A 15,163-nucleotide genomic window follows, 5' to 3' on the forward strand; every position below is an offset into this window, starting at 1 on the left:
ATTCAAGTTATTAATCAGTGAATTCTTGTTCTACTTACGTATGGTAAAGTGAGTGATATAAGTGAGTAATCCGGCAGCAAGCACTGAGGAATGTCTAATTTGCATAGGCACAGAAATGAGCCTCCTAGGTTGGGTTTAAAAAGCAAACCAAAAAGAGGGCTCAAGTACTTTTTAGACCAGGTAGGGTCTCAGCGTGCTTGATCAGCTGCTCTGATGTCCACGCGCTCAGGACCAGATATACCAGCTTCCTTTATTTAATCATCTTGATTGGAAGGGGACATTTATAATTTAGCCTTGGGAGTTTTAAAAATATTTCCTGACAATTGAAAAACAGAATAGTGCTTTGTGTGAGTGTGTGTGGTTCTTTTTTTTTTAGTCACCAGAGGGCAAGAATGAATTTGTAATTTACCTAAAAGTGAAATGCTTGCCTTTTCTAGATGAACTCACATTATCTTCCAGGGAGTACATCTTTCATAATTTAGCATACCCGCTTTGAAAGGAAGTCTATAATCCTGGCTCTCTTTGTCTGGAGTCTTCCTTTGAATTTTTTTTCAACGAATGTTTATAATCAAGTAATTACGCTGATTTTTAAAACAAGCAACTGTAAAAATATCACTCAAGAACTCACTGAAGATTTTCAGGGGAGCCTATTTCACTCACAAAACAAAACAAGCAACAATAACAACAAAAACTACCACAATGAAACCTTAACAGAAAGCAGACAATTAAAGACTCAGTGACTGAGGGTTACAGAGATAAAACTTCAGGTCGTTTCCCATTATTATGGCCCCTTGCTTCCTGTTTCTCAGTAATGAATGAGATGGGGCTAAGTCAGGAGATGAGGATGATAACCTGTATATACTTATGTGTTTGTGGCACGATGCCTTACCTCGCCTAGACTCTGTTCAGACTTAGCTGGTTGCCGACTCCTTCAGGTACCTGCTTGTAGAAGTGAATGCTTGAAAGGATTTGTTTTTTGAGAAAAGAGAGAGATTTTGTGTCTGGCTTGGGAGAAAGATGGGGGAGGGATGAGGAAAAGGGACAGGAAAGGTATAATATCCTTCTGTCTCTTTTGGTCCCCCCAAGTTCCCAATACTCACACAGGTTCCAACCTGCCAGAGGGGCTGGTCTAGAGCCAGAAACCAAAGGATGTGGTTTTCAAGCATGGGGCTACAGGAGCCCAGATGACAAGCACAGCACAGGGTTGGGAATAGAATGAGCCTTCCCACCTCCACTTCGCTTCAAAACTCAACGCAGCTTTTGCATCCGTACTCAGGGCAGCCTTATGTTAAGTGCATTATACTTAAAAGCATGTGCATTAAGAAGCATTACGCTAAGTGAAATAAGTCAGAGAAAAACAAATAGTGTATGAACTCACTTACATGTAGAATCTAAAAAAGCCAAACTCAGAGAGACAGAGTAGAGTGTTGGTTGGTTACCAGGGACTGGGGCTGAGAGAAACGGGGAGATATTGGTCAAAGGGTACAAACTCATGAACCCAGTTATACAATGAATGAATTCTGAGGGTCTAATGTACAGCATGGTTATTATAGTTAATGATGCTGTGTTAGATACTTGCAAGTTGCTAAGAGAGTAGATCTGAAATGTTTTCACCACGAAAAAAAAAAACCAACAAAAACAATGGTAATTAGGTAAAGTGATGGAGGTGTTAGCTAATGCGATGATGGTAATCCTATTGCAATACATAAGTATATCAAGTCAACACCTTGTACACCTTAAATTTACACAGTGGTATATGTCAATTATTTCAATAAAGCTGGAAAAAATAAACCCCTGAAAAGTCAGAATGTAGGCTATCTCACAAAATTGGCTGTTCATCTCTGCTTACCTAACAAAATCACTTGAGAAATATATTCAAATTACAGAGGCCCCCAGCTCAACCTTATTCCCACCGAATCAGAATCGTAGGGGGTAGACCTCTTGTTTAAAAATTTTCCCACGTGATTCTGATGCGTACCAAAGGTAAGAATCAATCTGCAGGAAACCCACAGTTGCAGTTAAACCCCAAGGAAAACAGGAGCCTGTGCAGAAAGCAGGAAATGCCCTCTAGCGGCCAAAAGAAGCCATTCTCCAGGCTGTTGGGTCCTGGAACCCATGACAGAATTAGAGGGGGAAGACACATCTTTACCGTAAACCACTTGATTTCACCAATATGCCCCTGAAACTTAAACCATAAGACCCATAAGGGCAGGAACCATTTGTTCTCGTCTTGCCCATGAGGGTGCCGAGTACCGTGCCTGACCCATTGTAGTATAAGGCCTAAGATTAAGGCTCAATTATACTTGTATGCTGCCTTGACATCCGTGGTCAAATCAGGAGGGCCTCAGACTGCCTAACAGCAAGACCCTGCCCTCTTCTGCTTTCATGAACAAGGTCCCCAAGCAAAACAACTCTACTTATCAAATGGACCAGACGCAGTTCCTGCTTATCTCTAAGCAGTGGGTTCCCTGCCAGCCCACAGAATTCTTCAAATGAGTCAACCACATGCACCCACAAGAACGAGGAGACACCTCATCCTCTTGATGCTGCAAAACCTGCCTCAGCACCTGGTCATTCACTCTGTTTCTGAGTGCAACCCCTGTGTGGCCCTTCGTGGCGTGTAGTGTCCTCCTCCCCTGGGGTGTGACTAATAAATAGCTCTCAATCTCTTCTATTCAGCATTAGGTATTGTGTGTTTGGCGATGACCATAATCCTAGGGCGAGAATCCCTCCTTCACCAATGGGATAAAGAGGAAGCAATCCGAATGTCCGTAGAGGGTATTCAGTAAATATTTGTTAAACGAATGAATGGTTGAGACCGGGCTCTTGACAAGTTTATCTTCATTTTATTGATTTATTGTCCATTTGCCTAAACTCTCAAAGTGATCGCAGGCACAAATGAACAATTCAGTGAATGTATGGATAGAATGTTAGGGTGGAAGAGATCTTGGAAATCTTCAGGATTAATCCTCCATTTTATTTCTAAAAGAATTATTGCCTGGACACGATTATAAATTCCTCAAGGAAAGGGACTATGTTTTATTTATTTTTATATCCCCTCAGCTTGGAATAGAACTGATGTACAGTATGTATTCGATAAATAGATGAACGACTAGACAGAGACTAAGTGAATTTCCCTGGAGCACCTGCTAGTTAATGGTACCACAAAAACTCAATTCAATAAATACTTACATGTATCAAATGTCTTCTGTGAGATACAGTATCTGGCTAGGTGCCCTGATGGGGAGGAAGGTGGGACTTGAGGTGGGGCTACGAAAATGAGAAAGACATAGTCCCTCACCTCAAAAAACATACACTCTACAACCAGCTGTCCAATATGGCAGCTGCTAATCACATGTATTTAAATTAATTAAAATAAAAAATTCAGTTACCCAGTCACACTAGCTATATTTCAAGTGCTCAGCAGCTTCATAGTGGCTAGTAGCTGTCATATCAGATTGCACAGATAACAGAATATTTTGATCATTGCAGGAAGTTCTACTGGCTAGCACTGCCATGTAAGGAAAGATGTAATGAAACCTGAAACCATAGTATAAAGCCGAAGGTGATGACAGAGGTACAAATTAACTGCCATGAGCACAGAGGGGGTGATTTCAGGATCTGCCCTCCCTCTGAGGACAGACTCTTTGATTTGTAGCACTTAGCGTAATGCCTGACTCATAGAAGATGCTCAACCAAACTAAATGAATGAAAATAAACTACCCACAGAAGTAGTGTTTATTTCCCCTAACAGTTCAAAAATAGGTAGTATAGAGATTATCAATGTATCCACAGCCCAACCTTGTAAAATTTTAACACCTTGCTCTATTTGTTTCAGATCTTGTATGTTTTAGGAAATGAATTACAGATTTACTTCAAGCTCCTGTATTTTCTGCCCAGTTTCTCTGTATCCCTGTTAAATTTCCTGGAATTTGCCAATTCCATTCATGGTTTTATATCCTTTCTATGTAATGGTGTACCTGTTAACAAGAAAGATGATTGCTTTGTTTGTTTTTAAACATAATATAAATAGTATCAGACTACATATATCCTTCTGCAACTTGTTTTTTTAAATTTTGCTTAACATTTTATTTTGAAGATGTATCCATGTTGAAATGTGCAACTGTAATTAGTTCATTTTAATTGCTAAAGAATATTCTATTGCATTAAATACACAATCTATTCTACTTTTGTTGGAAATTTGTGCTGTTTCCAACTTTTACAATTACCAATAAAGCTGTCATGAACATTCAGTGCTTTCTTATGCAAATGTTCAGAGTTTATTCCTAGAAGTAATATCACTAGGTTTGAGGTTATACATATCTTCAACTACTCCAAATATTGACAAGTTCATTTCCAGGGGGATTGACCAATTTATATTCCCAGCAGCATTGTGTGAATGTTCTCATTGTTCTACATCCTTTAGTACTGCCGGGCTTTTATTCTTTGCCAATCTGATAAGGTGACATGATGCAGTGTAGTGTTCCCTAGAAAGTCAAAGACATAAGAAAAAGGTGAAAAATGCCTACCCTGTTATAATCCTGCCATTGGAGTATATGAGGAGAATAGCAGATGAATCGATTTTTCATGTTGTGATGAGAAAGGTGGCACTAGGACGAAAACAGTGACTGATCTTCAAGATAAGCAAAGCTATGCAGGAAGAGGACAAGACAGTTTTCCCATCCTCTGTACTTTCTAGTCACTGCTAGGCATCAGCCAGGAAACTTCTACATAGAATTTGGAAATCAGAACATGTTCAACATGTTTGCAGTGTGTTATACATTCTTCCCAGCATGAACAGAATTTATTTTCTCATGTATCCTATTAAATTCATTCCAGGCTTTCTACCTCTCCACTTCTTTCTCTTAAGCCAATTTCTGGTGGAAGAAATGACTGAAAAGTGGGGAGCTATGTAAATTAGATATCTATTGGTGGGAAATCTTGGCAATCTGGAGGATTGTCAGCTTCACAAGAAGCAAGGTAATGAGTGTAGAGCACATCTTGAAATATTTGCTCACGGCTAATTCATGTAGATACTTTCAATGCTTGAAGCACAGAAAATAATCCCATAATTTAGGAACATATTACTATCTTATCTTGTAAAGATTTTCCAGTATGATTCTAGTTAATATGCAAGGAACTAAAATGAACTTGTTTAGAAGGGCTTTAGAGCCTGGGGCAGTGGGAACCACCCATGGCTCCATTTCCCCAAAGTAGTTCTTTGATGGAAATAAAGTATTTCTTAGCAACCTTTCATTATGGCTGGCATGCTCATGGGAAATTTGAGATAATGCTTATTCTACCTCTGTGAAAGCCCGCCCAGAGTAATAACTTGAATTTTTAAAAAGTGATACAAGATCTGAGAATGTTTTTCTTGCTTCTCCATGTGAACTAGGGAGTTGTGACAGAGAAACGGGATCAGCTGCACTCTAAGCAGCTCACTCAGATCAGTAGACATATTTGAGATGAAAGCTCAGATGCACCAATTGTGTTCCACTTACTAACTGGAATCCAACACTTGGTTTCCTTTTTCAGAAAGGAAGATTTCTGTCACTTACAGTGTTCTCTCCTAAAACCTATTTGTGGGTGGCAGCATTTAGAAAAATTATATCTTCTTAAAATAATCCACGCTTCTCACTCAAGAACTCTGGCTGTCAATTTCCTCCATGAATTTTAGCAGTTGCAAGAAAAGGCTGCTTCCACTATAGAGCAGATGACTACAAAAAGCTAATGGACATTTTTCTCAAGAGATGGAGAGAAACATTTATTTAAACTATAGTTCCTTTGGAAATGCATGCAATCTAAGTGTTACATGTACAAATTAAAGGCTGAAAATGTGATATTAAAGTTAAGAGTTTAGGCTGTAGTGATACTATGTAGGTTCAAGTCTTTTTTCATTTTTTTTTGCCATTGGATATCTTTGTTTATCCTCTCCATATTCTTATTTCATTACCTATCTAATAAGGAAAACTGGTTCTGACAACTAAAGTGGTTCATAATTTAAGAAACATTTATTAAATTCCTTCTACTTGTCAGGCATCTATCCTAGTGCTGAGGATAGAATGATAAATAATGTCCGCATTCTCTCAGGCTTTCCTCCTAGTGGGGAAATGACCCACAGCCACAAATAAATGAACAGGAACACTGTAATTGCCTCTAAAGGGTGCTATTTTTGAAGGGGTAGCCTGGGAAGCCCTCTCTGAGGAGGTGATATTTGAGCTGAGGTGTGAATGATAAGGAACCTGCTCTGTGAAAGGGGCAGGGGGTGGGGAGAGAGGGGTTCAGGCAGAGGGAAGAACATAATAAACGCCTGAGGCTGGATCCAGCTTGGTATGCTCAAAGGAGAGAAAGGAGGCCAGTGTGGCTAGAGTGATATCAAACCAAGGGACAGAGGCAATCCAGACCCTGGTGAGGAGTGTGGGTTTAGTCTTTGCACAGTGGGGAAGCTACTAGAGTGTTTATGTTTTTAAAAGACCATTCTGGTTACTGTGAGGAGAATACATTTCAGGAAGGAAGGAGTCAGAAATACCAGGTAGGAGACCATTGCAATCATCCACCATTGACTGTGGATGGTTTAGTCTGGGGGTGGCAGTGTCCAGGATGGAAAGAAGGGGGCAGAGTGAAAATACATTTTGGAGGCAGAACTTTCAGGATGTGCTACTGATGGATTGGATATGAGTAATAAAAAAGAAGAAACAACAATCACTCCGAGGCTTTTGGCTTGATCAACCAGGCAGATAGATGTGACAACTATTAGGTTATTTATTGTCTTCCGCTCCGACCTCTCCCTTCTGTACTCTGCTTTTTGATGCTGCGCCTGGAAGTCTGCAAACCACTTTTCTGCTTTGCCAGTTGGCTCTGTTAGGCCCTGCCAATTGCAGGAGATGGAGAAGATGCGACGCCTGTGGAGGAAGGAGGATTTGCTCCTCGCATCTGCTTCCTGTTTCAGAGCATGTCATCCTAGCAAGCTTCTTCCAGTTGGTAGTAGCTATTCCTTCTGGTAACAGCAGTTGAACCTAGGTCACAGTTTTTCAACACTTCAAAACTAACTTCTTCGTACCCTCCTTGAAAAGACAGCAGCACCAGCCTAGCAGAGCTCCCTAACTCAGAGGTCAGACTTTCAACTTTGCTGAGGCCCTTCCTTTACATTTCTACAGGTTAATCATTCCAGTGTCTTCCCTGGGTTCTGTCAGCCCTCAGGGCCATGGCAGCGTCCTGCAGTTACGTCCACCATACCGTACACTCCTCTTTTTATCCTTTCTGCCATCAACTTTATACCTAGTTTCTAGTTAACAATTAACAAGAAAAAAATTCTGAGATGTTCTAAATTAAATTACAGTAGGCCGGAGAGTGAGAGAAAGAGACAAGACTGGTTAACCAGTTAATAGCTGTGGGCCGGCTACTGAAAGACGGGCTCACATGCCTGAAGGTATGTGGCCGCTTTGAATCCACTTCTGTAGTGGCCACCAGACTCCACAGAATCCCGCATATGTTTGCACTTCAGGACTATTACTTGTAACCCATCAAAAGTAATAAATATTTCTTCCTTACAGACTATGCACCCATCACAGAACTGCCCCTGCTCCACCTTTTCCCGCTACTAAAAAACAATTCCCAAGATGTTAGATAAGAAAAGTAGGTGACAAAGCAAGATTTACAAGTCCTCTGAGTGCCATGGAGAGGACCTGTGGTGACTCTTCCACATCCACTCTCCCCTTGTAGTTAGTCTGAGCTGGTCATGGTAATCCCACCCCACACGTCCCTGGTTGTTCAAGGATCAGCCAATTTGGGCTAATGAGACATGAAGAGAGCCTCCGTGGGGTCTTCTGGAATGAAGCTATGGGTAGTCAATCTCTTTTACCCTGGCTGGATGGGAACAAAGAAGCATGGCTGATGCCTGCTGCAGCCACAGCAAGGGAGAAAGTGCTCTAAGAATGAAGCCAACTTTGTGTCAAGTAGCTTATAGAAAGACAGAGGATCTGTCTCTTTTCAAACATCCTCCAGCATCTGGAGTGCACGTTATGAGCCAATAAACGTTAGTGCATCAGTCATTTCAAACTGAGTTTCTATTACCTGCACATTTACACACAGTAGTGGCAGACACAGAGCACTTATTTGATAAATATTCACTATTATTATTTAGTAAAGAATTACAAATAGTATCTTGTATTAATATTTACACCACAGAAATTGGCAAACTCTATAAATCAGCCTTGATTTATTGTTCTGTCGATACTCTACTTATGAAAGTGATGGAAAAAATATTAATAATACAGATTAAAAGTGTCTGTAGCTGTTACATTGTGAATAGCACAAAAGTTGAAGAAATATTCTTCCAGTATCTGGAAATTACAATCTGATTCAATAAAGATGTACTCATGTGGTCGATGAACTAGTGAAGATCTGACACATCTTCATTAGTTTTACTTTCACCTTATTAACGTAAATGAAAATATTATCTAATAGTCATATCAGGATACACTCACTCATCAGTAACGTGAGGGACTTCTTTGCTGAATCAGGTAGAAACCAAGAATTTATGCATAGTCTGATTTTCTCAAATTAAGAGTTGCATTGCAACCATAGGTTGGATATGGATACAAAAGTTTGTCAAAAAAATCAATGAAAGCATTCTTGGAAAATCAATTGGCTATATGAAATTTATAATAAAGAGTATTGTGTATTTATAATTTGTAAATTGTGAGCTAGACATACTTTATATCAGTAAAATTTATGATACATTTATGGATATATACACATACTTTTTTCCAGAGAACCAGTGGTTAAATATTTACTAGCACACCACTGCCAAAACACATATGAATAACTTAAACAAAAACTTCATAAAATAATACTTACTCTATATGATGCCCTCTGATATTTTATAGTCTACTATTATATTTAAAAACATAAGTCCATGCTGCAACACTCTAAATTGATTTCATGACCCACTAAAGGTTTATGAACTGCAGCATGGAAACCTCTGTTTAGAGGTCTTCAACCTCAGGTGCTGAAGTCACTTTCTGAAAAGATACTCAAAGGATGGTGATCAAATATCCTTTTTATATTCATAGCTTAACAACAAGAAAAAAACCCTCAAGAAATACAAAGCAGAAAATTTAAGAAAAAAATGAAAACCACATCAAGGCAGAATGGGAAATTCGAAAGCCCAGGCTTTACAATACCTACTCTAAAGACTAATTATGCAACTTTGTGATGGCACTATCAGCATAAGCCTATATTTCAGCTTTGCAGATGAAAGGCCTTTTCTGTGATTAGAAGCCTGTCATTCCTAATGACACTTACTTCTCAATTATTTATATCCATAGTGGTGAACATTACTGTGGATAATTTTTGAAATGCTGTTCCTTTCCCCATGTAGGTCAGGAATGTGGCTGGCACACTCACTGTGTCTGTCTTTGGCAAAAGAGAATTGAACGTTTACAGAAAAGGACAGTTTTTATGAGCCCACCTGACCACATTGCTAAAAATACCTAAATGTGTTAGAAACCCATGGATCATCACAGGGGAAAGCAAACTGAGAGCATTCAATTGAGAGCCTAGTCAAACACAGATGACTCACCTCTTAGGTTGTACAGGATAATGGGACAATGACAACTGAGTACTGAAGACCTGAATTCAGGTGGAGAGAAGAGACTGTGGGATTCCTCCCATGTGTAGACATGAAGCAGTGGCGGAGCCTTGGAGTTATCTCCTCCCACAATAATCTGTCATGCCCCCGTCTTTGATACAGACAGCTGACATTTCCTGCATTTTATGTAAAATACTAGAAAAGTACAATCCTTAGATTACTGCTTTTTAAGCCCCTCCCATGTAGAAATATTGGAAGCTACCACTGTCTCGAATTGCAAGCTGAACCCTCAACAGTCTTTGGCTTGAGACTTATTATGAAGCTGGGCCATTCTCTACTCCCCCAACCCTCAAAGGAAGAGCTATTAATATGAGACAAGGCAAAGGCCAGCTTCCCAGCTTCTAGCTAACAAATTCATTCATTCCAAGAGGAAAGAGTCCACACAGAATAAAGCATTTTTATAGTAGAAACCATTGAGACCTCTCTGGCTGTTTTTGCAAAACGCCGAGGAATCTAAATTTAACAAGGCTTTCATTCTGGGACTCCAAAGCTTCTTAATAAACAGTTCACAGCCTCAATTGGAGGAGAAAACACAGAAGAGCTTAGGAAAGAGAACACATCCAATGGAACAGCTACCGTTGTTATTCTTTGGTTCTGACCTACTGATGCATAGAGCCTTCCATTGTCTCTGGTTTGTTTGAAAATTATAACATCAAATAACCATTTGGCACTGGGTGAACTTGACATTTTACAAACAAAGATATTTTAGACTTCCAAATAAGTTGTCCTACTGGTTGTAAACCACAAAGTACAATGTGTGATGGCCATCTTCCCTTTGGGTTATTACTTGAAGTGTCATGTTTTGGTTCCAGTTCATGGGTCTCAAGAATGATAGACACCCTGTGGTAAGTGGATATATCTGGGAAAAACCAAGAATAAATGCTAGTTGAAAAATAGATGCCGTTTGAAAAACAGATACGTAGATCAATGGGACAAAATAGAGAGCCCACAAATAAACCTACACCTATACCTATGACAAAGGAAGCAAGAATATACAATGGGGTGAAGACAATCTATTCAATAAATGGTCCTGGGAAAAATGGACAGATCCATGCAAAAAAAACCAAAACTGGACCACCTTCTTACTCCATATACAAGAATGAATTCAAAATGTATTGAAGACTTTAATGTAAGACCTGAAATCGTAAAACTCCTAGAAGAAAACATAGGCAGTAAACTTTCTGACATTCCCCTTAGTAATAATTTTTCTGACATATCTCCTTGGGCAAGGGAAGCAAAAGAAAAAATAAACAAATGGGACTACATGAAACTAAAAAGCTTTTGCACAGCAAAGGAAACTATCAACAAAACAGAAAGACATCCTACTGAATGGGAGAAGGTATTCACAATGATACACCTGATATGGGCTTAATACCCAAAATTTATAAAGAACTCATACAACTCAACACCAAAAAAAAACAAATGATCCAATTAAAAAATGGACAGAGGACCTGAATAGACATATTTCCAAAAAGGACATACAGACTTATGAAAAAATGTTCAACAATGCTAATCATCAGAGAAATACAAATTAAAATCACAATGAGATAGCACCTCACACTTGTCATAATGGCTATCCTCAAGAAATCAAAAAACAAGTGTTGGTGAGGATATAGAGAAAAGGGAACCCTCGTGAACTATTAGTGAATTGGTGCAGCCACTATGGAAAACAGGATGAAGATTCTTCAAAAAATTAAAAATAGAACTACCTTATGACCCAGCAATTTCATTTTTGGGTATTTATGCAAAGAAATCCAAAACAGTAATTCAAAAAGATATATGCACCCCTATGTTTAATGCAGCACTATTCACAATAGCGAAGATATGGAAGCAACTGAAAGGCCCATTGATAGGTGATTAGATAAAGATGTAGTACATATATACAACAGAATATTACTCTGCCGTAAAAAAGAACAAAATCTTACCATTTGTGACAACATGGATGGAGCTAGAAGGTATTATGCTAAGTGAAACAAGTCAGACTGAGAAAGACAAATACCATATGATCTCACTTATATGTGGAATCTAAAGAACAAAATAAATGAACAAACAAAACAGAAACTGACTCAGACACAGAGAGCAAACTGCTGGTTACCAGATGGGAGGGGGGGGTTGGGGAGCTGGGTGAAAAAGGTGAAGGGATTAAGTACAAATTGGTAGTTACAAAATAGTCATGGAGATATAAAGTATAGTTTGGGGAATATAGTCAATAATATTGTAAAAACTATGCATAGTGCCAAGTTGGTAGTAATCAGGGGGTCCCTGCATAAATTGTATAAATGTCTCACCACTATGCTGTATACCTGAAATTAATATAAAATAATACTGAATGCCAACTATAACTGAAAAAAAGTCATGGATATGTAAAGTACAGCATACTGAATATAGTCAATAATATAGTAATAACCATGTACAGTGTCAGATGAGTAATAGACTTATTGCGGTAATCACTTTGTGAGGTATATAAATGTCTAATCACTATGTTGTTTTGTACACCTGAAACTAATATAATATTGTATGTCAACAGTAATTGAAAAATAAATTTTTAACAATTAAAAAAATACATCATACAAAATTAAAGAAAGAAAAATAGATGTCTTTTATCATGAATTCCTATCTCTGAGGCTCTGGAATAATATGAAACACAATTGAACTATCCTATAAATAAATTGGCTCTTTACATTTCCAAACAAATTTACCAATAAAAATGGACAGTTCTATGAAAAATGTTAATGATTTTCTTATACCTTCTACCTTTGTGTTTCTTTGTGACTATTAAACGTCAATGAATACATTGCAGTATGGACAAGAAATGAAATGGGGGCTGGGATTTGCTTTGAAACACTCAAGAAAAGAGAAGTGTGTGTGGTGGATAAATGAAACAAAATCAACAAATTACAGATAATTGTGAAAGTTGGGTGATAGGTACATGAAACTTCATCACATTTTTTGTAATATTGTTAAAATTCCAAATTAAAAACAGTGTTAAAGAAATGGAAATTTTCCAGTGGTAAAGAATTACTTAAAAATCCTCCTTAAGCAAACTAGAAGGCATACAATGAAGGTCATCTCATCTATCTTGCTGGTATATTTTGGTTAAAATAAAAAACAGATTGTGTATTTCTAACAAAACATCTTGATTTACATAAATAAAGATGTCAATGTAAATAGCTCTCAAAATCCTATGAATTTTGTTGAGTCAACTTGTTAAATGGAGGCAGGGTGGAGGAGGAGGGGCTATACAAGAAGTGTGCATAGTAGTCTGATCACTTAATGGGTGGTCTGATCTATTAATAGTTTGCACATAAAAAAAAAAAAGTGATGCCGGAGGGAAGGATGTTAGGAGCTACAACTGATAGGACAGAATCATTGGTGAAGTTCAGTGAGAAAGTAGGGGGCGTGTCTCAGAAAAAGACACCATAGGAAATGAGAGAAGGCAGGGAAGGATGCCGGGAGTGGCAAAAACAAGGCCATCGAAAACAGAAGAAAACCTTCCAGTACCTCTCAAAGAGATTTCACACAAGCTTCTTCTCGATCCCATAATGCACAGCTCCCATTTTAGAAATTGAAATGATCCCCAGTATGTAGTGACATCTACTCCTGGGAATGCAGCACAGCACCTTGTCAATTCGCATAAGGAAGATATTGTGGAATTGAGGCAAATCCCTCAGAAAGTAATTCACTCTTTCATTCTCATGGAGCTTAGATAGAGGGGCTCAAGAAGCTTAGTTATTTAACCCGTGTCGAGAAACAGGATCCAGATGCTTTGGAGATTAATTAAAAGGGCCCACCCTGAGGTTCACAAAGAAAGACGAAATCTTGCCAAAGCCTGGAAACTCATACGAAGTGCCTGTCCATTCAGGACACGACATAGAGCTGAGGAAGGATTGAGCTGAGAAGGAATGTGAGGGGAGGTTATGCACCTCTGGGCGTGCTTAGTGATTGTACCACAAAGGATGCTGTCAAATTATCTCTTCAGGGAAAGACACTTAAGATGAGGAAGAACCCACTGCCCTCTAGGACTCCTTGATTACCTCCTTGCACAAAGCATTCTCTGGGCAAAAACCAGAGGAAGAGAAATGTAGAGGATGCCAGTGTTTCTAGCCAGGATAGGCTCTGAGCTAAGTAACGTGCCAAAAGAAATCTGTTTTTCTGTGCGTGAATCGTCCCTGAGGCAGCGTGGAATGTGTGCTGCACCCCAGTCTCCCCCACCACCCGGATACCATGTTGCCGAACCCCAAAATACTACTCTGTGCTTAGTCCATCCCATGCAAACGACACTGAAAGGAGATGCTCATCATTTGTTCATATGATGTCATCAAACCAAAACATTTAGAAGTAGGCTTTTGAAAAAAGTCATGACATTAGACTAGAATGTTTGAATATCACCAGGAAAAGACAGAAAGAGTTCTGAGAGCATTCTCTATGGCCCTGGAGAAATCCTACTAAGGTCTTTCTGTGTGAAGAGAACAAGTGGATTTTAAATAAAAAATTTAAGCATGACTTACACACAGTGAAAAGCACACATTTTGTGTGCAGTTGGATTAATTTTTACACGTCTATACCTGTGAAATGACTACTCAGATCAAAATATAGACTATTTCTGTCACCCTATGATGCTCCCTTATGCTCCCTGTCAGTCAACAACCTCTCAAAAGTAACTACAATCTATAACCAATTATTGAAATTCACGTAAATAGAATCATGATGTGTATACTTATAGCATATACTCTTGTTTTGGGCTTCTTTCACTCACGAATACATCTATGAGTAGCATCAATGTTGTATGTAGCAGTAGTCTATTCCTTTCTATTGTTGTGTAGTGTTCCATTATGTAAATATCCTGTGATTTGTTTATCCATTTTACCATGGTTGAACAACTTCTATAAACATTCTTATACATGTCTTTTGGTGGATATAGGCACTCGTATCTCTTGAGTATATATGTAGGAGTGAAATTGCTGGATCAGAGGGTGGGTTTATATGTAACCAGTTTCTCAAAGTTGTACCATTTTACACTCCAACCAGCAATGTTTGCGAGTTCCTGTTTCTCCACGTTCTTGCCCTTAGAATTGTCAATCCTTTCCATTCTAGCCATTCGACTGATGTGAAATGATATTCAGTGTGGCTTTAATGGGCATCTTCCTGAAATCTGATGATGCTGAGTATGGATATACTTGTGTATGGGAACAGCAGTCACTTTGCAATCATTTCCAAATAAGAACAATTTTAAATTTTTAATGGGAAGAAAATGACTATGAAATCAAATACTATCATCCATGCTTAGCACCCTTCTGCTTTTCCTCTCCTACATTGTCACTTTTCTATTTTATTTGTCAGTGTAATACTTTGTGCCAAGAATTTCAGTGGACAAGCCTGGACTTTCTTGCTTCCTTTCTCTCCTCCACAGTTCTCCTCAGAGCTAACACATTCAGTGAAAAATACAGCATTGGAATGTAATGAATAGCTTTTGGATATTCTGCCTCACCTCCTTCTCTGAGAACAATTCCA

The sequence above is a fragment of the Rhinolophus sinicus genome, chromosome 1, assembly GCF_057876585.1.
Source record: "Rhinolophus sinicus isolate RSI-liver-muscle chromosome 1, RSI-T2T, whole genome shotgun sequence".
Taxonomy (NCBI): Eukaryota; Metazoa; Chordata; class Mammalia; order Chiroptera; family Rhinolophidae; genus Rhinolophus; species Rhinolophus sinicus.